The sequence below is a fragment of the Serinus canaria genome, chromosome 12 (assembly GCF_022539315.1).
Source record: "Serinus canaria isolate serCan28SL12 chromosome 12, serCan2020, whole genome shotgun sequence".
Taxonomy (NCBI): Eukaryota; Metazoa; Chordata; class Aves; order Passeriformes; family Fringillidae; genus Serinus; species Serinus canaria.
Window position 1 is genome coordinate 19,992,311 of NC_066326.1, and position 23,012 is coordinate 20,015,322.

Below are 23,012 nucleotides of genomic sequence, written 5' to 3' on the forward strand. Positions count from 1 at the left end.
CATGTGACCTGTCTTGTTTTTGTACTGTAGCCAGTCAGAAAAATAGGCTTAAATGCTTTGGTTGGTGCTTTTCTTAAGCTCTGCCTTCACCGGTCTTCCAGTTAACCCCCGGTTAAACCACTGGAGGGCAGGATGGAAACAAAGGAAAGCTCTTTCCAAAACGGGACTGCACCTGGTTCACAGATCTGTGTGTGCAGGACATTTATCTTCAGTATTCTGCAGACCCATTTCTACTCATTATTACAGTGAAATCCTGGCACAGATAATTAGAGGGGAAGTCCATTTGTTCTGAATAAAAGTCCAAAGTTTTTATTTAGCAATATTTTATTCCCCAAAGTCTGGTGATTGAGCCTCCTTGAGCACTTAGGTCACAGAAGATATCACGGATATCACAGAATCCTGGGGTGGTTTGGGTTGGACGCTCTGGTTCCAGCCCCTAGCCTGGCAGGGCTGCCCACAGCAGCTCCGGTATATTGCAAACCATGCAGCAGAGGAAACACCCCCACTTTTAAAACCCCAGAGGGAACACCTCCACTTCTAAAACCGAGAGGCATCCCTTGGACAGCAGCAAGCACAGCTGAACGCTGGCATCACAGACAGCCTTTGGGAGTCAAAAATAGATGTGCATTTTGGAAATTCACCTTTTTTTTCTGAAAGCACATAAACTGGACAGATTAGTAATCTCTCTAGTTGCACAAATAAATTGTATACCTTGCCATCAATGTCAACCTTCGATGCAATTGTTCCAGGACAGCTGCAGAACTCTCTGCTCTCAGTGTAAGTAGTGGTTTCTCTGTCTTGTTATTTATTAGTTAAAAGATTAAGGTGCTGTATTGAAGTGATCTCTGTGAGTTGCTGGGGGCCAGGTTTTTGTGGGGTTTTTGGTTGGTTTGCTGGTTTGGTTTTTGTTTAGTGGTGCTGATGGGGGGCTTGCTTCAAGTGAAGTAGAAGGAAGCCCAGGCTCAGCTGAGGGTTTTGGGTAACAGCAAACACATCATTTTCCTCTATTAAATTTTTAATAAGAGGGGGAAAATGTCTAGACTGAGCAAATAGGTGGGGTTAGAAGGTGCCTCAGGTGCTGAGTGCAGTAACCTCTATTTAACCAACACATGCACCAGGGCCAGAGCTGACCCCTTTGCTGAATGCTTCCCGAGCAAGGCTCGCTCTGACTTCTGGCAGCTTAAGAAGACCTTGCCTAATTTATTTCCAGGCCATGTTTAAAACATGCTGGGTAAGGTCTGTGAACTGTTTTGAAGTCCCACCTGCTTCCCTGCCAGGTCCCCATGCAGCTCAGTGCTCCCTGAGCCTGTCCCACTGTCCTGGCCCCACTTTGATCTGGGCTCAGGGCAGCTGAGGTGTCAAGTGGCCACAGGAGAGGTCAGTGCCAGGGAAAACGATCCCTGTGTGCTCCTGCCTGCTGCTGTTTATCCCAAACAGAAATGCTCCTTTGTGTCCAGGACAGCTCTCAGGGAGGGGCTGAGGAGCTCTGGCTCTGCCCTGTCAAGGCAATCCCGAGGCAGATGCCAGCCAAAAAGAGCAGCTGATGAAATGTTTGATAAACAGATCAGCTGCAGAGCCACTCCAGCTGCACCTGGCTCACTCTGCCTGTCCAGGTGAGGGCCAGGTCCCCAGGAGCTGTCCCCAGGCACAAACAGGGAGCACAGGGACCTGCACAGATTTCTGCCTCATTTTCCTGCTGCTCTCACCTAACCCTGTCTTAGCAGTTTATGTTTTTGTCTTTCCTTTCACTTCCAGTGAAAGCCTATTTTCCTTAGCCAGCTAATTCCGTGCTTCTGGAAATCCTGCTTCCATTCTTAGCAACCTGCCTGCTTTTGACAAGTTAAGAATACCAAGGGAATATAACAATGTGTTTTCCTTGTGGTGAAGACACCATTTAAAGTACAGAACAGCTATTAAAGACAGTAAAAAATGCAATTTTGATGTCTTCCAATTTTTATTATGGTAGACAGGTAGTTTCACGTTAGAGATAAGCCTATCTGTAAGTGCAATAATTACTCTTTAATTAAGATAATTGTAAAAACAGGAATGTAAATACTCAAGGTATAGTATGCCTCAACATTTTTGCCTTCACATTATCCACAAACTTATCTTGCATACCCTGTTTTTACTTGATGATTACAACAGCGTATGCTCAAAACTGAAAACAGAGTAAGCAATTAAACTGTATGTAGACTGTTAAGTTTAATAGCTGAGAAAGAATTTTTGTTGTCATTTTCCTAATTTCTTCAACCTTTATCTTTTCATCTTCCTTCCTAAGGAGCTGGTGGGATTCTCCCAGCTGTCTCTGATACTGAGCTTATTTCCAGCTGGACTGGGGCAAGAGACAATGCTTTCTAAGTTCCATCAGGGTTCACAAAACTACCTGGCCAGAAGTAAGAGACTTCCCTGGTACTGAAAAAGGCAGAGGCTGAATTCTAATTAGAGAAATAGGTGAGAAATATTCTGAGTGCTCCAGAGGTGCCAGCCATGAACCAGCAGGTTCACTGGGGCCAGTCCAACTGCTGCAGCTCTGCTGCTGGTGGCATTGGTCATTTCATCTGTTTTGGTAAGTGGGAGCAAAATATTAATCTCTTTTGTGTCTTCTTAGTAGATAAGAAGACACAAAAGAGATCTGTAGCTCCATTCTGTTCTGGTCAAAGAAAAACTCAAACAATAACCAGCTCCTTGCAGTCCCATTATGCCTAGGCTTGTTTCTGTTCACTACACAGTGATGAACAGAAGTTATTAGAGAATGATGGCAGTTTCGGTTTTGTGATTTTACTTTATTAATTTTTGTAATAAAAGAAGGAAATCATGCCTCTGGAATTAATGGTCTGGAAAAACACTCCTGTGCCCAGCTGCTATCATGTCTCCTTATGCACGGTCCTTTCTCTGATGTGTGTGTGCTGCAGAGTCCCATCCTGTTTCTCTTTGAGTCTCTGTGTGCTGTTCCCTGTTGGTAATAATGATTAATGATTTCTCAAAGTGTTTAATTTCCTTTGTCCCCCTTTATCCAGGGGTGCATGACACTGCAGAATGTGACATGGGGGATGGCTGCCACGAGCCCACAGAGCTGCGGTTTCTGGCACAGGCTCTGAGATGCTGGAGGAGAGCATTTCCCAATACCTGAAGCTGTGCTGCCCATCCAGGATGATCTGATAGCACAGTTTGTCTCTGAGCTCTGCCTGTGCTTGTTTCACACAGCTGCAGTGCTGGTGTGGGGGCTGCGGGCTCTGGTGCCAGCACCTCTGTGTGCAGTGCTGCAGGAAATCCCTGTGCCTCCCCTGCAAATGAAAGCTCCTGGGCTCCCAGGAAAATGAAAGGTGGTAAGGAACACAAGGAAGGCAAAAAAAGCACCCAAAAGCAGCACCTGGATGACTTTGCTGCCCTTCCCCTGTTGCAGGACAGCAGTGGCTGCTTGCTGCTCTGCTGGGCTGTGGCATCAGAACATCCTCGTGGGCTGGTGAGACACCAGAGGAATCTGGGGAGGAGGCTGAGTGCCCCCGGTGCCCATTGGAAAGGGAGACCTTATCAAATCAGGTGGAGATAAGCTCTCAGTACCTTAAACATCCACAGTTATCTTGTGGTTGGTCAAACTTGGACACTCAGGGTTAGGTGATGAGCAGAGTGCAAATTCTGTGAGCAGAATTGCCACCTGTGCAGAATTAACACTTTTAAACTATCGAGACAGGAATCAGTGGGGCATTTATTGCACTTTACCTGGAGCAAGAGGTGTCTCCAAAGCCACCAATTCAGTACAATGCAGCTTACTCCCCTGTTTGGTCTCTGGGAGCTCAGTCCCACTGGGAAGAGCACTAAAGTTCTGTGAAATGGAGATGCCAAGCTCCAGTTCTGCAGAGCTTAGAGGATGACTCAGGTCTGCCAGACAACGATTGACCTCAAGGTCTCGCTTTCAGAATTGGTGGAACAATAATTTTGGCCACTTCACACAGGTTAGAGATGTAGGCCCTGATACCTGCAAATAAAAGTGTCTCTGATGGATGATGCAATGAGCCAGTGAAGAATTATGATGTCTTTTCTTGGGAAAAACCCCAATTTGAATTGAGTGCACCTGGTGACAGGTCTGTGTGTGTCAGCAGTTCCAAACCAGGACATGGCCACTCTGAGTGCTCCAACAGCTCTTGGCGTGGGATTACATCAGTAAAGGCTTCTCTTGACTCCAGGGCTATTTGGGTTAAGATTTAGAGTTACATTAACTCTTTTAGTTATTGATATGTTTAATGGAATTTTTTTTAAAAAAGCTTTTTTATGAAACCATTCCAATACTATGCTTGTTCGTAGACAAAATGAGGAAATATTCCACATCTCCAGAAGGTCTGGCTCTAGGAAATTCCCAGTCTGATCACTGCTTTGGTGAGGGTAGAATGTTCTTGAACAAGTTATGATGGTGAATCCAGAGTCATTCTCTGAGGTTTGGGGAGGCTCTTAACTTACTGATTCAATAAGGAAGATGATCAGGTCCCCATTCATTGGAAGAGTCTTCAGACCCCACACTAAGCAAACTCTTCATTAGAGCAAACTGGTAATCCTAGCCTTGTAAAGGAAAGGAAAGAAATGCGGAATCCCAGAGGAGCTGGGGAGCTGGAGCTGGTCCTGGCCCAGAGGGAACTTGTCCCCACTGCCAGTGCCCTGCTGCTGCCTTTGCTCTCTGACATTCACAGAATGCCACGGCTTGTCAGGACGTGCCCAGGGCAGGAACGAGGGAAGGGGGAATCTTTTCCAGATCAAGATAATCCTCGCAAATTCCAGGGACAGAATTCTTGAAAACAAAGTGCTGGGGCAAAATGATAACCTAATCATTTTCTGGAAATTTAAATCGGATGAGAAAATCTGCATGCAAAGTTCAACATGCAAAGTTTTGAGCAATGTCAGTTGTGCAGCTTCCTAACCTGTACATCCAGGCAGACAAATGAGGCATCTGGAAAAGCAGACAGCAATCCAAAATGACTCCAGATTGGTAGTGACAACCAATTTTTAAAGGAAGTTTACTGAGTTCTGTAAGGCAGGTCATTCTGGATGCTGTTTGCAGAGCACAGGTATCCCAATTTAACCTTGACTGTGTCACTAAAAGGTTTTTCTACTGATCCTCTGAAGAAAGCAGCCAAACACAGAATGTTGCCCAAGGAGTGAGGACTGTGCAGTGTGGCATTTCCAGCTCACTGGCAGGATAGACAAAATTCTCTTGGTAAACCTTACCTCTTCTGGTGTCCTTGATGTCCTCTGAGGGTGTAAGCCAAAGAGCTTCACATCTTAAGGCTCTTATTACCAAAGAACAAGCATATTTTTTGTGAAGTTGCACTGTTTTGCAGCAAATTATCTAAATCAATAAACTTGATGTCTCAGACAGGTGTTGTGCCCAGGACGTCCTTGATCATTCTCAGGCTGGTTAAGGAGTAGTCTCTGAAAGTAACACCTTTAATGAATGAAAGAACACAAAAGGTCCCTGTCAGACAGCTCCTGAACTGGACATCAGTGCCATTGCTCCACTTCTCTCCTCTGAGGAGAGTTTAGTATATCTTGTGTTGATTGGCTCTGTAACAGTGCAGCCACCTTAACCTTTTGCAGCAGGTTCACTTCCAGCACGACAGGGTAACTGATCAGCAAGGGCACAGCAGGCAGGTGGGAATAGTCTGGAATTTGCCTGAAAGAAAAAAGGATTAAAGAAACTTGGGCGGATGTGTTGGACTGCAGCTCCTTTCCTGTAAGTTCTTTGTAAATTTGTGGTGGTGATGTGATTGGTATCTAACTGCTGCAGGGTTACCTGTAAACAGAACACCAGAATGGCCCAGGAATTCACTTTTTAACAGTCTGGTTGGGATAATTTATTTTCCTTGAGTTGAACATTTCTCTCCAGGTGTTGGTAAATGTATAGAACATCCTGTCCCTTGAACAGTTGATGCTTGTGTTTCTCCTTCCAGTTTTCACCTGGAATTAATTCTGCAATATGTGGCTCAGTTTTATGGGCCTTCACTGCATCCCTCCACTGTAAATAGGGAGAATCCAGTCTGGATGCACACCTGGCTGTACCTGAGACCCAATGCACAACTGTGTTGGAGAAGATGAAACAAGAAAGTTTTACAAATATAATTGCTTGGCAAAAACTTTTGAGACTATAGAAACTTTAAGCGAGAATGAAATGAAAGCAAGCTTTGAGATCTTTTAGTTACTGAACAACGGGAAAACAATGGTGTGTCTGGCTGAAAGTAATCTCTTTTTGATGATATAAGACTCTCTGTAAGCAGGTAGGTCTAAGGGTCTGAGCAGACTCTGCCAGCTTGGCAGAAGGGGTCTGAAGAGTAGTTTTTAGAGTTTCAAATGTAGCACAGTATGGTAATGTAGTGATTCTTATAGGCTGTATGTAAATGCTATAGGATTTGTGTATTGTACTAGACTGGTTAGTGAGAATCAGAATATTCAACACAGAAGATAATTTATTGTATTGTAACGAGAACTTAGTTTTCTTACTCTTGCTCTCTTACTCACTTTTCTATGGTCTTAGCTCTTGCCTTTTACATTATTACCCTCTCATCCTCTCTCTTCTCTTGAGCCTGCTCCAAGCTGCAGCTGGCAGCTCCCAGCAGGGCCCTGCACCCACGCCCTTTGCAATAAACCACAAGTTCCACGACCTGGCTGCAGAGATCTCTCATCTCCGACCATCCCGACTGGGCTACCCCCGTCTCAACTGGAATAGATTCTGGTTACCGTTTGTTACTTTTGATGTTTGCCAAATGAATGACCTCTAACAAGGATTTTGTGATGTGGGCTCTTGGATTCTATTCCCCAAAGAGTTCTGGTTCCCCTTGGGAAGATGTGCAAGTTGTTTTTCCCTGTGCTTTTATTTTATTCTTTGAAAACTGGGATTCCGTTTGAATCTCCTTCATAAAGCTGTTATTCCACTGCTGTCAGCAATAGTCACATCCAACAGAATAAATTGCTGATTTCTAATTTCTATCAAACCTCTCCACATTGTATTTTTGGGGTAAAGCTTTGTCCTTGTAACCTTTGCAGTAGCACAGGAGATGAGATTCGGATTTCACCCTCCTTGGGCCAGGAAACACTGGGAGCTGATAAATCCAAGGAAATGCTTCAAACTTCCTTATCAGAGGAGTGGCATTGCCTTTGTCTGTCTGAGCAGGGTGGGGCACTGCTGATGTCCCAGAGCTGGAGGGAGGACAGAGGAATCCCAGGTACTGCAGGGGGGGACAGATCCAAGCAGGGCTCAGGGCTGTGCTCTCTGATCTGTTCCCTCACTGCTGTGCCAGTGCTGACTCCCCCAGTGGAGTGTGAGCACTGCCACCCTGGCAGAGCCCTTTCCCAGCTCCAGCTGCGGTGGCAGCAGCTCCAAGCACCACCACTCCAAGGGGGGAATGAGGGATCCATGCCGAGAGGCAAAGCATTGATTAATGGGCTTGAGAATTATTCAGGTTTTTTATGCCTGGTTGGGAAATTATTCAAATTGTATCCCTTGTAGATTGTGTATTTAATAGGATGATAGGAAATACATGCAATGTAAGACAGAGTTTAGGGATATAATAATAAGGAAATGGAGGTTTAATTCAGGTAAATTCAGGTAGCCCCCTCAACACCACCTGGGTGCACAGTTCCCACTTTACAGACTGCATGGGATCCATAGGTTTGCGCATCTCAGGGGAGGAATGCTATGATTTGCTGAGAAACAGAACTGGAAAACAACTGATGTCCCCAAGCCCTTTCTGAGCTCCAGAGATTGCACAGAGATGTGAGCACAAAGGAATCCGGTACCAAGTTCCCAGTGGAACAACACTCACAAGATGGTCTCACTACCCAGGGCTTTTGTGAAGGTCTTTTGCTTTTTGAGGTGAGTTCAAGATCACTTTCATAAAAGCACTGACCAGTCAAGTCTTAACTAACCCCACAGAAGTAATGCAGAAGTAATTACGAGTCTCTGCTGTTCATCCTTCTGCCTCTCCCACCATGCTGCTGACATTTCCTTTTTTTTTTTGCTAATTAGTCTTGAATTTTGCTGTTTTAAAATAACCTTTAGTTAAATTTTTTTTTTGTAAAAAAAAATAATTATTGGGAATTCTTTTACTGCTTCAATGTCTGTCATGTGTTACTCCAGTAAATAACTTTAAAAAATCAAATATTGATTTATATGTTTGGCTTCCCTTTGTTCTGTACAAGAGCAATGATTTCACTTAGCTATTATGATGGATAAAACTTCAGAGATAATTAAATACATTAAATCCCTAAGGGAAGACTTACTTCAGGTCTGAACTATTCAGACTTGAAAGCCTTTGGAAAGTGTTAAACCCACTATCATTTCAATACTGAGGCTTAAAAAGCCCAGCAGAGCTCACAGAACAGATGCAGTGCAAGGAGCTGTTGTGTGTTAAAGGCATTTTCCTGAATTTGTACAAAACCAGCAGCAGAGCACCACTGCTGTGTTTTATGTAAACCTTTCATATATTCACAGTAGCTGAACAAGAACTTGGACTTTGTGCACTTTTTAAATTGCTGTGCAGCTGCGGCCAGGTGCTAAGAGCTTTATTTGCCCCAGCACTGGGGTTCCCAGCTTTGGTAAAGTCTCCTGATGTGTCTGTCTGTCCCTGCCTTGCTTTTCCCAGCCATTCCTTCACTGGGGCAAGAACAGGAGAAATGTTTAACTTTGCCATCCTGGATGGGTCCATCCCTGGCAGGCTCCAGGGCCAGGCTGGACAGGGCTGGGAGCAGCCTGGGGCAGTGGGAGATGTCCCTGCCCATGGCTGGGGTGGGATGAGTTGAGCTTTGTGTGACTCCCACCCCAAAGCATTCCAGGACACTTTGATAACAAGTAAATACTTGGAGATGTAGATATTTAGGATTATTGTCAGTGTGTTGAGCACAGAACTGCAGAGAGCAGCAGGTACCTCCCTCATCTTCCACTTTCGTTCTGGATTGATTTAGGACTTGCTGTTCCTATCAGTGCAGTTGTCAGCTGTTGTCATCTGAGCTGGTGTTCCCTGAGCCAAGGAACCCTCACAGGGAACTCCAGGAAATCACCAACTGTGGTGAATTGCACTATGAATTATGTGTAAGTCAAAAATACTAATTTTTTTCTTTATATGAAAAAAGCAGAAAATTTGGAATAAGTGGCAAAGCATAAAATTTCCTGAGAAGGGCAAAAATTTGTATCCATAAAATATTAACATTCCACATGAAAATCTATCATACATCCAGACTGCAAGAGAGAAGGGGGGAGTATGTCCGTGTGTAAGCATCCTCCCTGAATCAGGAGTTTTGCCCTGCAGCAGGGCTGGGCCTGGGGCTCTCTCTGGGGTTGGAGTCCCTGTTAGCAGAGCCACATCCAGCCTTGGATGACTTCTGCCCAATTTCTCCTGGCTGGGGTGATCCAGCAGCCCTGGAGGGCCAAGGGGTGGATGAGGGCAGCTTTGGCCCCAAGCTGGAAGGGTCACAGACTGCCATCCCCCCTGGAACTGGCTCTGGGGGCACCTTTTGGCCACACATTCAAGTCAGATGAGCTGAACCCACACTTTTCAAAATTCATAACAGCTGGTTTTGCATCTGACCAAATCTAGGGAACAGCAGTGGTGGAGAATGCTGTGCTGGTCCTTCAGTCTTTTTGTCTAAAGTATAAAGGTGAATAGGGAGACTTGGGGAGGAGAGGAGAGGAGAGGAGAGGAGAGGAGAGGAGAGGAGAGGAGAGGAGAGGAGAGGAGAGGAGAGGAGAGGAGAGGAGAGGAGAGGAGAGGAGAGGAGAGGAGAGGAGGAGGAGAGGAGAGGAGAGGAGAGGAGAGGAGAGGAGAGGAGAGGACGAGGAGAGGAGAGGAGAGGAGAGGAGAGGAGAGGAGAGGAGAGGAGAGGAGAGGAGAGGAGAGGAGAGGAGAGGAGAGGAGAGGAGAGGAGAGGAGAGGAGAGGAGAGGAGAGGAGAGGAGAGGAGAGGAGAGGAGAGGAGAGGAGAGGAGAGGAGAGGAGAGGAGAGGAGAGAACAACAAAACCCAAAACAATAACAACAAAACAAATGACAAAGAAAAATAAAAATAAGATTGTCAAAGCTTTTATTTTACAAGCAAAGCAAGTGCTCATGCTGACAGGCTTGGTCCAGGAGAACCCAAGCTATTTTATCTCCCTTTTCACAGCATATCCATGATCTGTTCTGCAGCACCCCTGCAGCTCCCTGCCTGCCCTGCAGTGCTTATGGGATTGTGCCACCCTGTGCCAGCAGCCAGGGCTATCCTCACAGACACCCTGTCAGCAGCACAGCCAGCAGGGAAGGCATCTGCATTTTGCAGGCAGAAAATGTGAATCAGAAGATTTATTAGCTAGAGAATGAATCCAGTAGATGATAATGTGGGGGACTTGGCATCTCTGTTTTGCCTGCTTCATGAATAAAATTCAGTATTTGTGTATTTAATGAAAAAAGGAACCTCTTAATATTAAAAGGGTTAATTCTTAACTCATTTCTCTTTCACAGACCAGAAATATTTTCTGTAAGTCATAAATAACACATTTTAATAAACTGAGACTTTGATTACTTCATGCGGTCCGACTTGCATTGTAATTTCACAGAGATCTTTGACACTGTTCCAACACCCAGTTTCTGTTGTGCATATTAAAAGTTCTACATATTTCAGACGTGTACAGGTCTTCATGGTCTACTAGTGAACAGTGTTATTACGGAAAATAAGTTTGACTTCTAGAGAAATAATTGACTTTTAACGGAAAGCGATTTTATTTTTAAAAAAAACTTCATTGTTTTCTTGATTTACCTTTAATTTATGTTCCCTTACCATACAGTCATTTTTCTCAAACTGCACTAATGTTGTAGTTCAAACAAGGCTTCCATTTCACCCTTGAGCCAGGATCCCTGATTTTTCTTTCAACTGGAAGTGCACAAACTAAATTTTTGGAATCGGTTCAAGGTCAAATTCAGTTCCTTGGAGTTTTGTCTTGAATGTGAACTTCAACAAGGAAAGAGAAAATGTAACTTTTTCTCAGTGACAAATACCAGCCAATATGTTGGTGGTGGCATTGCAAGAGCAAGAGCGCTCATGCTGGAATGTGCTCCAGTGCTGGAAGGAGCTTTAACTGCTTCAGAAGACTGGAAATTATTTTAAGCAGCATCTGGTTTGCTCTCTCTAATTTACTTTCATTGATTATAACCCTACAATGAGCATTTGGTAGAGAACATTTTTAATGTGGTTCCCTCCCTGATGCCCTGCAAAAGGAATAAGGAATGAATATACTTATCTGTGGGTTTAGCAGGTGCACACTGAATCGCTTGAAATTTTGAGTTTACTTCCATACTGGGGAAAAAATGTTTTCTGTCAAATGGGGAAGTGGTTCAGCTATTAACCAGCTGAAAATGTGCTAAAAATTATAGACAACCATTCACTAAACCTCAGTTTCTGCAGAAAACTGAGCAGCCCTGAGCAAAAGGTGGCTCATGTTTCAGCTGGGTGAGCTCCTTCCAGAAAACCTGAATTATTTTCTCTGTTTACAACCACATATAAAGATTTTTCTTGTATTCCCAGTGTTTTCCTGTCTTTGCAATTGATTAGATGTCACCAAGAATCTTTGCATTTTTGTCGTCGCAGGTTTCTTGTGGCCTGGAACAGCTTGCACAGGTGAGCTGCTCTCCTCCACTGCTCCAAAATCCACCCACTGCTGCTCAGACTGCAGCCATGCTTTGCAGGAATTCCATGCAAAGGAATTCCATGTCCCTGGAATTCCTTTGTTCAGAGCTGACTGTTCATCTTTAACCCTGGTTATTTATGGTTTACCTGATTTTGGCTGAGCTGAGTTCAGGGTTGAGTAATTTTCCAGCGATTTTGTACATGATGAACACTTCACTAAACTTGCTACCAATGCCTTTGATCAATGTTCTCTTATAAAAGTAATTATTCAAAGCAAAACAGGCTGCTGATGGAGTTCTTAGCTCGCTTTTGAACTGCCAGGCTGGTGGTGGATAGTGCTTATGTTGTAATTGTAAATGATAATGATATTTATTGCTCCTTCCAGTCGCTTTTACAGTGGGGTCTGCTGTAACTTGGGGCTCTCCAATAACTCACCCAGGCATTCCCTTTACCCAGAGGTACTTCACACTTTTCCAGTGTCAATGAAATTGCTCCTGCACAGCAGCATAAAGGGACATCGAGGCTGGCTGCTTAAAATTTCCTATGAAAAAAATTAAATCAGTCTTACAAGCACACGGGAAAGAAAAAAGATAAGAGTCTGAAATTACAGTAAAGGATTCTTTGAGAAAGGTGCTTGACAGAAGGATTTAGATCAAAAATCAGGACTCATCTGAGGCTTCAAGACTGGGGGAGGTCTCTAGGATCAGGAGTAAGACAGAATAAGTGTAGACAAGAAGTGGAGTGTAAAAGGAAAGTTACCGAGATATCAGTGGTACCAATAAGCCTTGAGAAACAAAGGTTAGGACAGTAACCATGTACTTTATTTTGTCTTTCTCAGCTGTTGAGTAGAAGTTGGATTTGCATTAAATGTTGTATTTTTCTGAAGGGATCAGTTAGTTCTTGCAGTTCCCTCCCAAGTTTGTAGCCACAGCACAGCAGCAAAGCAGGGAGTGTAAGGCACCTTAGGAGGAGGCCAGCAGCAGAGCAGGAGGACAGGGTGGTACCCGGGGGGGTCAGTGTGTGCCACTCTGGCAGTGCCAGAGCTGGCACTGCTCTGGGACTGTCAGCAGGGTGTTTGACACCCACATTTGCGTGCTTTTATTTGGGTTTTTCTCTGTTCTTCCCAGGCCTGCATACAAGTGATTACAAAACATTACCAGGTTCTTCCCTCTTGTTGCAAACATTCATACAAGAGAGCTCTCCTTGATACCCCATCCAAAGACAGAGTTGGTGCCTGTTCAGATCTGTGTTCCCACTGTCCTTCCTGTGTGTGTGCAAAGAGTTCTGGTCTATCATCAAATATTCCCAGGAGATCCTTGGGCTCAGGGTTCAGCTCCCTGGCTCCTGTTGGAGGTTTGCAGGCTCTGCCCTCTCCAAGGGCCTCTCTCCATGGAGGGCAGCCCTCCATGGAATTTCCTTTAACTGGTGGGCTCTGGGTCTGACACCCTCTGGAAAGCAGCAAAGCCATGGGTGCACTCTGTTTCTCTCATTCTCATATCCCTCACACTAGAAGAAAACTTTCCCTTGGCTTCAGTGGAATCACTTCTTATTAACTCCAGTACAAATAAGTGCAGGAGCTGCTCTGCAAATGTTGAATTATTCATTGTGTCTTCAGCAGGGCTTTCTAAGATACCCAGTATCTTTGATCTATGACATCATTGGTTGTGGAAGCCAAGAGGAGACATTCTACAACTGAAATGTAAATTCCCAGATATGACCTGAAACGTAAATTCCAGTAATATTCGTCCTCCAGGTGATCTCTTATTTCATATAAACCCAGCTTAACAAATATTCACCACCCCCACTGCAGCCAGCTTTGTGCTATTTAAAAGCAATGATGCACAACTAATTTCTGGTGCATTGTGCTCAGTTATAGCAGCAGTGAATGATTTCCAAAAGTTGATTATCCTTGGATGAACGATTTTCTTACCTCTGGTACATGCAGAGTTTACTTTTGCTGCTGTGATAGACAGCTAGCCACATGTTCTGCCTCAGTGGAACATCAGTGTGTGCTGGTGAAATCCGTTTCATGCCTTGCAGTGGGTGTGCTCTCTCATGGTTTTTGATAATGATGTTTTATTGTGTACACAATCACCAGGCCACACTTGGAAGAGAGAGGGCTGAAATGGAATTTATTACCTCTAAATTCGATCCAAAGCCTTCAAAGAGTTAAAAAAAAAAAAAAAAAAACCCTATGCACACTGGCAGGAGACAGTGTTTGCAGATGTAATACTTTCACTCTTTTCAGTTGTAGAACGTGCAGAAAACAAACATCACCTCATACATTCTTCTTGGCAGCAGGTAACTTCAGTGGGCTCCTCAGAGGGCTGAAATTACCAAGTGTCCAAAGCAATGGGACTTCCAATCAGCCATCTGTCTGTAGGCTGCTCATAGGGTTATCTACAAGGTGTTCAGAAAATATCAATTCATACAGAAACTTCAAACTATCTCTTTTGTTTTGGCAAGTTGACTGAATCTTTTGCACTCAAAGCCACTCACTGATGTGAAGATCAGCTCTCAATGTCCAACCCACAGTGCTGAAAGAAAGAGGACGGAAATTGTTTAAGAAGTTGAAATGAGTAGAAGCTCAGACTGGTATTTCTGAGATAATTTAACAGGTTGCCCAGAGAATCTGTGGCTGCCCCATCCCTGGAAGTGTCCAAGGCCAGGCTGTGCCTTGTGCAGACACCCAGGTATCTAAATGGTGTCCTAAAATGGCACCAAGCTTCACTCTTGGTGGAAGTCCACGGGATTTTGCTCCTCCAGTCTCAATGTTTGTAAAGCAAATTAAAAAATTGTGGAGGAGTTAGTCCAGGGTGTATTGTTATCCATTAGGGTTGAACCTGCCAAGAGCAGATCCTGATGTGATTACTGAGACAAAAGTATCACTGGAGTTCTGGAGTTTTGCCCAAATTAGGGCTTCAGCGCTCAGTCTTTTATGTCATCAGCAATCATAACGAGGTTATTTGTTAGTGTTCTCAGCTAAAAAGTATCTAACAAGAAATTGTCACATTTGTTTGACAGAACAAAATATATTTTCATGTGAAATCTGTTCTTCAAAATTCCAAACCCTGTTTACACCCAGGAAATTGCTTCATTTGTAGCAATTTCCTTTTCTTTAATTCCATTTCCAATTCCCATTATGAAACTCCCAGGCATGTAGTATGGCCCAATAAATAGGTGGAGTAGGACCAGAAAGGAGGAAATACCTGCCCTTTTGTGCATTTTACTCCCATTTAGAGAAGGAAAATAAGAGAGACATATACAGAAATGTAAGCAGTTACAATAATTAGCAGCAAGATTAGCACTTGATTAACACTTTTTTGATTTTTTTCCATATCCCCCTTTGCAGCCAGACAGAAGAGGAATATTGTGGCTGACGTACTAAAGTCCTTTCGTGAAAATTCCAGTGCAGATTACGAAGCTACGCCCGAGCCCTGCTCCCAGCAGAGGTGGGTATCACCATACCCAGCTCACAGGCTGCAAAATCCCCCTCAGAGCTGTGCTCAGCATCAGCCACAGAGCCAGTGGGTGAGAGCCAGCTGGATCCACCTGTGCTGCTCTACTTGCCCACTTTCAGCAGAAGCTCCCTGAGCTGGCCTGGGGGAGGCACTTTTGGGTGCTGAACTGGGGGAGGCACTTTTGGGTGCTGAGCTGGGGCTCTCCAGCCCTTGCTCTGGTGGGACCCTGCTGGTGTTGGCATCGCTGCCCTTCCCTGTGCTCAGCCATAGCCAGGGTGATCCCCTGCACTCTGCAGGTCCCAGAAGGGGGTCCCTGCGTGTGACACCCTGCCAGGGCTGTCTGAGCATTGCCCTGTTCCCTGTGGTGACATTTGTGACCAGGTGGCAGCAAACAGCATTGCTGGACAGGGAGGAGCAGATGTTTGACAGGGGACAGGCCCTGGCACGGGAGTGCAAGAGCCAGAACAAACAAAAGAAAAAAGAGGCTGGTATATATTTTCTTCCTTGATAACAGAACTGGCTTAGCAGAGAGGGGAATCAGAATGCCAGGAATGACCTCCCTGAGGCCAGTGCTGAAATGCCACAGCTCACCCCGGCCATGCTCTGGTGCTCCCTTTCCCATCCCCTGCCACTCCTGTGCTGGACTCCAGCTTGCCTTGTCCCAGCAAAGCTCCTGGTGCTGCCAGCTTCGATGTCCCCGGGAGCTCCAGGGCCACGCTTCTGACAAACTGGGAGTGGATCTGCTCAGCTTCCTCCCGAGCAGGGAGATAGGATTGCCAACCGAGCGTGCTGAGAGGGAGCTGAGTTGCCTCCTTCTCTGCCATCTCCTCCTCTGTGTGTTTCCTTCCCAGCCCTCCCCATCTGCCCAGCAGCTTCCCACTGCAATCAAAGGGTGCTTGCCCTGGAGATCTCCCAGCAGCTGCTGCTAGGGCAGAGCTGAGATGGGTCCTGCTCTCAAGCACTGATGCAAACAGCTCAGCTCTGCTCAGCCTCAGAAACCTGACAGTGCTTGCTGTGGAATTGGGAAAAAAGGCAAAGCCCAGTTACTCTGGGTGAGAGCCTTACAGGGGAGCAGTCAGCTAAGAAATTACACTTCAACTCACAGTGCTTTACATCAGGTTTTCCTAAACAGACTAAATCCAGCTCCTGCATGTAGAAAATGCAAGTGTTCTTCCATGCTACTTGAAATTCACACAATCAGTGTCAAATCCTGGGGAGATGGGACTAAAATCTCTGGTTTCTGTAGCTGATTTGCATGCAAGGATTGTGCACTGGATTGTGGTGACATCCTAGCTTCACCAGCTGGGCTCCAAGCCCTGCTTCTTTATGTGGAAAATTTAGCAAAACCATGTATTCTACATTGCTTTATGTTCTTGTTTTCCAAGGGAAGGTTTGGGAAGGGAAGGTTTGGGAAGGTTTGGGAAGGTTTGGGAAGGGAAGGTTTGGGAAGGGAAGGTTTGGGAAGGCTTGGGAAGGTTTGGAAGGTTGGGAAGGTTTGGGAAGGGACGGTTTGGGAAGGTTTGGGAAGGTTTGGGAAGGGAAGGTTTGGGAAGGTGTTTGGAAGGTTTTGGGAAGGTTGGGAAGGTTTGGGAAGGGAAGGTTGGGACGGGGAGGTTGGGAAGGTTTGGAGGTTTGGGAAAGGGAAGGGAAGGGAAGGGAAGGGAAGGGAAGGGAAGGGAAGGGAAGGGAAGGAAGGGAAAGCGAAGTGGAAGGGAGGGAAGCGGAGGGAAGGGAAGGGGAAGGGAAGGGAAGGGAAGGGAAGGGAAGGGAAGGGAAGGGAAGGGAAGGGAAGGGAAGGAAAGGGAAGGGGAAGGGGGGGGGGGAGAAGGGAGGGAAGGGAAGGAAGGGAAGGGAAGGGAATGGAAGGGAAGGAAGGGAAGGGAAAGGAAGGGAAGGGCAGGGAAGGAAGGGAAGGGAAGGGAGGAAAGGGAAGGGGAAGGGAGGAAGGGAAGGGAAGGGAAGGGAAGGGAAGGGAGGGCGGGACGGGAAGGGAAAGGGAAGGTTTGGGAAGGGAAGGTTTTGGGATGGAAGGTTTTTGGGAAGGTTTGGGAAGGTTTGGGGTAAGGTTTGGGAAGGTTGGGAAGGTTTGGGGAAGGGAAGGTGGGAAGGGAAAAAAGGTTTGGGAAGGGAAGGTTTTGGGAAGGGAAGGGAAGCGTGGGACGGGAAGGGAAGGGAAGGGAAGGGAGGCTTGGGAAGGTTTGGGCAGGTTGGGAAGGTTTTGGGAAGGTTTGGGAAGGGCGGTTTGGAAGGGACGGTTTGGGAAGGGGAAAAACAAACGGGAAAAAGGGACGGGAAGGTTGGGAAGGGGAAGGTTTGGGAAGGTTTGGGAAGGTTGGGAGGAGGGTTAGGGAGGTTGGGAAGGGTTGGGAAAGGTTTGGGAGGTTTGGGAAGGTTTGGGAAGGTTTGGGAAGGGAAGGGAAGGGAAGGGAAGGGAAGGAAGGGAAGGGGAAGGGAATGGGAAGGGGAGGGAAGGGGAAGGGAAGGGAAGGGAAGGAGAAGGGAAGGGGAAGGGAAGGGAAGGGAGCGGAAGGAAGGGAAGGGAAGGGAAGGAAAGGGACTAGGGAAGGGAAGGAACGGAAAGGAAGGAAGGAAGGGAAGGGAAGGGAAGGGATAGGGAAGGGAAGGGAAGGAAGGGGAAGGGAAAGGGAAGGGAAAGGGAAGGGAGGGAAGGGAAGGGAAGGGAAGGTAGGGAAGGGAAGGGAAGGGTAAGGGAAGGGAAGGGAGGGAAGGGAAGGGAGGGAAAGTTTGGGGAAGGGAAGGGAGTTGTGGGAAGTTTGGCAGGGGAAGGGAAGTTTTGGGAAGTTTTGGGAAGGGAAAAGTTTTGTGGAAGGGAAGGGAAGGGAAAAAGTTTTTGGGAAGGGAAGGAAGGGAAGGAAGGAAGGGACGTTGGGAGGGAAGGGAAGTTTTGGGAAAGGTTTGGGAAGTTTGGGAAGTTTGGGAAGTTTGGGGAAGGAAAGGGGAAGGGAAGGGAAGGGGAGGAAAGGGAAGGAAGGGAAGGGAAGGGAAGGGAAGGGAAGGGAAGGGAAGGGAAGGGAAGGAAAGGGAAGGGAAGGGAAGGGAGGGAAGGGAAGGGAAGGGAAGGGAAGGAAGGGAAGGGAAGGGAAGGGAAGGAAGGGGAAGGGAAGGGAAGGGAAGGGAAGGGAAGGGAAGGGAAGGAAGGTGAAGGGAAGGGTAAGGGACGGGAAGGGAAAGGGAAGGGACAGGAGGGGAAGGGCAGGGAAGGGAGGGAAGGGAAGGGAGGGAAGGGCAAGGGAAGAGGAAGGGAAAAACGGAGGGAAGGGAAGGGAAGGGAAGGGAAGGGAAAGGAAGGGAAGGGAGGGAAGGGAAGGGAAGGGTAGGGCACGGGGGAAGGAAGGGGACGGGAAGGGGAAGGGAAGGAGAAGGTGAAGGGAAGGGATAGGAAAAGGGAGGAAGGGAAGGGAAGGGAAGGGAAGGGAAGGGAAGGGAAGGGAAGGGAAGGGAAGGGAAGGGAAGGGAAGGGAAGGGAAGGGAAGGCCCTACAAAACTCAAAAACCTGAACCATTTTTACTATGCAAACACCAAAGAATTCTGATCAGGGTATGAAAGAGAGTAGAATTTTAGCCTTGTTAAGGCTGCAGCCTTCTCTCCTATGCCCTGCAGAAACCAGTCCCAGTCCCTGCTGCCATTCTGCTCCAGCCAGACAAGTTGTTCTGCCTGGTTAAACCTGTGCTGTGTGTTTCATGAGCAGTGTAAAAGATCCTTATTCCTGTTCTAAAAATATAATGTACTCAACAATCCTAATCCAGCCGTGCAAGACAACACAGGTTTCTTTCATTAGTGGATTGTGGTAGGTATTGCTGAATCTAGTTCAAACAATTAATACTGAATTTTATATCTGCAGGCAGTGTAATAAACTGGAATATAGTTTTCACTCTGATCAGTCACATGAGAGGTATCTCCTTACTGCTGCATCCCCTTAAGCATCCTTATTCACCCATACCTGCATTCTGGCAAGTGCTGCAGCCTCTCCACCATTATTTTATGTACAGACCTCAGCCAGGGCTCATTTTTTTGGGAGTTAGACACCCCCTCCTCAATGTGCCACTGAAAACGCACCAAGAGCCAGAGGCTGAGCCCAAATTCAGAAGCTGATGGACTGGATCAGAGCACTCACCGAGGAGTGTGGTGATGGGAGCAGCCTTGTTGGTTCTTAATCTTCAAGATTTGGGAGTTTGTTGTTGTTTTGGTTTGATGTTTTTAAGAATAGTCCCATTAGGGATAGAAGGAAGTGGTGAAAGGAAAGATTTACTAAACTCTTCACAAAATAGGCTGGTATTATTGGTCCAAATTAATGTTCTGACATGGTTTTTTCTTCTAAATATTTTTTCTTAGTTGTGCATAAAATGCAGCATGAGCTTGTCACAGATGAAGACTAGGGCCTTTTTTGAAGCCTCAACATTGCTGCATGTTGCAGTTGACCACAGTTTATTTTAAAAAGAGCAGGTGGACAAGGTAAGGTCAAGGAAATTGTGTTAATGTGAGTCAAAAAATAAGAGGGAAGAAGTCTGCTAAAGGAAGAATTTCAAGATTTGCATACTTCCTAAAAAATTAACTTCTTGATGAAGTTTCCTTGCATTCCTAGATGAGCTCTGCTAGATTTGATTATGTGGGGATCAATCCAGAACAAACCGCAGCCTGGGGAAGGTGAGAGGTGATGGGCAGGCTGAGAGAGCAGGGGAAACCAGACCTTGCCTGTGGATGAAAAAGTGTCACTCCATGCAAAGAGACTGCTGTGGGTCAGCTCTGACTTCTGCCTGGGCAAAAGGAGGCTGCAGCTCACGGGAGTGGGAAGGATCTGTTCATAGACCTCAGGGAGTCAGGGATTATCCTCATTAATTCTATGTGTGAGCACAAAATGAAATTAGGCCAATGAATCACGTAAGAAAAACTATTTTAAAAGCTGAGGCAACTCCAAGTGCATGAATTTCTATTGAGTATTGTATCAAGGGATGCAGTGTCACTCAGGGAAGTGTGTGCATGTACCAGGTTATCACACACTCTCAAACCAGCTCCCTTCCCTGTAATGCTGCTCCAGGGGGCAGGTAATAAACAAAGAGTGCAGGCAGGTCCAGAATAGATGTTCCTAATTAGCTTTTTTCTTTTTTTATGTCTGAGCTGTGAAAATTGGCTGCAGCACTCCCTGTGATTACACCTTTGCCTACTACAAATTTTGCTGATGTTTGGTGGGGAGAGAAACAGCAATTACGCAAGCTGCAGGTGCCATGGGAGCACTCCAAGGTGTGCTGAGGGAGTAAACAGCCCTGCAGGATCAACTTCCCGTGTTTCAAAGCAGAGCATGTCTTCTGTAAATCTGCTGATGCTGAAAGATGTGGCTCTTCGCATGTCCAAATCTCAGAGCCAAGCAGCCACAGAGAACTCCAGTAAGGGAGTGACCTCCTTATATTTCTTGAAGGTTGGGCTCTAATGTGTCATGCAAAAGTAAACAAACATCATGTCCTCATGTAAAAAGGGCTGTGTTCCTCATCAGTGCAAGGATTCAGGCTGTTGGTAAGGGGAACATGAAGAATTCTCATTAATGCTTTATCTGTTACAGAAGAGAATGCAGCACAGGGATGGAGAAGGCAGTGATGTTCTCTCTGCTGCTTCTGCCTGGCTTTCTGAACAGGCAGAGAACGCAGAGGCATTTCAGGTCCACAGGTTCATTTTAAGTCTTACACTGACTCCATGTATTCATGTGAACTACTTGCACAGTGAAATATCCCCTCCCACAGAAATTCACTTCTGTGACCCAGAGAGAACACAAGGCTTCCAGAATGGTTTGGGTGGGAAGGGACCAAAAGATCGCTGAGCTCCAAACCCCTGCCATGGGCAGGGACACCTCCCACTTGTCTTGTTCTTCCTGTGTCCCCTCAGGAGCTCCTGATTCTTTCCTTCTAGTGCAGGCTCTGCTGGTTTATCTCTCCCATCTCAGACACCTTGCTGTCACACACCTCTCTAGATCTTTAGGAACCTCCTGTACTCTGTGTCTGTAAGAATTTCCCCTTCTTGATCATACTATTTTGTATCTTCTCTCTGGTGTCTAAAACACTTCAGTCTTCTGTGCAGTGCTGCTTAATAAGTTCAAACTGGACTCAAAAGAGCAGAATGTAGCTTCAAGATAACTAGATATATTTTGTAGGCGAAAAACTAATTGGAGAGACGATGAGAAAATCCCTCCTAACATTTTCACTCTGAACACTGAAGAGTAATTCTGTAACTTGTAACTCAGCCTTGGTTTTGTCTCTGTTAAATTTAGGTCTCTGAAGAGTCTCCAGCACATATTTGCTCCCAAAATTTCACTGGTAGTTGCAGGAAAATTGTACCTCAAGGACACTACAAACTGCAGAATGGCAGATTTCCTTGGGCTGGGACAATACAGAGAGAAATCTGCAGCTGGAGGGATGTGACACAGACAAAGCCCAAACACAGGGAAACCCCAAACACACACCAAGAGACCACCCCAAAAAACCCCAAGCAAGCCCTCCTCTGCAGATGGAGACTTTTTGTAGGAAACATAGAGTAAAAAGTGTTGTGCAATCCCAGGGCCTGGCACACAGCTGGCTTTACCGAAATGGAACAGCAGAGCTGGGGAAGGTGTGGCAAGGCAAGCCTGGGGCAGTGACAAGGAGCCTTCCTGCACAGGGAGGGGAGGATTTCCACTGGAATGGCTGTGAGAGTATAATGTGGGTGCATCTGGAAAGAAATGGTGACTGTATTTACTCACCACCCCAAGCTGGCACTTGTTTGTGGGGAGGGTGGAAGGTGTTCCCCTTTCTGCTGGCACTGTAAACATGAAAAAACCTGAGCTGGTGGGTAAGCTCCACTTGTGGGTATAGAAGGATATAAACCTGGGGAAAATGGTGAGTTACTCCTTGGTTAACTGTGGAAATGGTGAGTTACTCCTTGGTTAACTGTGGAAAGCTAAGGAAAATGAGTGGCTGTTTGCTCACTGGACAAACAGAATGTCTCTGGAGGGGAACTGCCAAGGGCAGCACCGTCTGGCAGCTGCTTTTGGGTGAGGATTCCTTTTATTTGCAGTGCCAGATGCAGCACACCTGTGTGAAAGTCTCACTCGAGTGAATCCTTGCAAATAGGGCTTTGTGGAAAAGAAAGACTCTGGTTTGGCAAATACAGCACAGCTTTCATGAGATACTTCTGATTAATGTGGATTTGCCATCTCTGCCCCACCATCTGCTACCCAAAAATAGAAAATTTGGAGTGTTGCTGCTGCTGCCTCTAAGCTTCCAGTTAGGATTCAGGCTTTAATGGAATAATTACATCACAAACCAGTGAGATCTTACTCTCGAGCCATAAATGATCATTCCAAAGATGAAATTTGTAATTTGCTGGTTTCCCTTTCCCTCTTTTGTGCCCCTGCCTCATAGGAGGTGGTCAGCCAAGCTGGGCTCAAGCCGTGCTCCAGGGGCTGGGCTGGGCTGGCCTTGGGTGCTGTGTGGCAGCTCTAGGCAGGGCAGGGTGGGAGCTCTGGGCCTCTGCCTGTCAGAATAACCTGTCTGAAAAGGGGCTCTGCACCAAAAACGCCCAGGTCTGACAAGCAGCTCTCCTGTGGCTGCTGGTGGATGTTGGGGGAGAATAGGATCTGGAGTCATCATTGCTCAAGGGAGCCAGGAGGAGATGGTGGTGATGATAATGATGATGATGATGATGATGATGATGATGGTGGTGGTGGTGATGCCACCTGTATTGCAAATCTAGTGCTAAAAATAGTTTGGTTTGTTTTTTTCTTTTAAAAGTAAACCACTAAGATCCCATCAAGGGAATTGATTCTGTGTTTTTGTCTCTTCCTCCCCCTCCCCCAGTGTGCACTCCTAATGCTTATGAAAAGTTAAGAGTCACTTTGTGTTTTGTTTTGCTTTTCCTTAAATGGGGGTG

General features: G+C 46.1%; 1 long non-coding RNA gene across 2 annotated transcripts in view; it reads left to right on the plus strand.

Moving 5' to 3' along the window:
- Positions 1-544: 544 nt before the first annotated feature.
- The window catches only part of LOC127060094 (uncharacterized), a 31,139-nt gene continuing 8,671 nt past the window's right edge, over positions 545-23,012 (plus strand). The window contains exons 1-3 of one of the 2 annotated variants that reach the window (XR_007778709.1): positions 545-777; positions 14,990-15,089; positions 19,452-19,571. This is a non-coding gene — a long non-coding RNA (uncharacterized LOC127060094). Of the gene's footprint in view, positions 778-14,989; positions 15,090-18,915; positions 19,572-23,012 lie in introns of those variants that run through there. The other variant, XR_007778710.1, reaches the window with a different exon arrangement.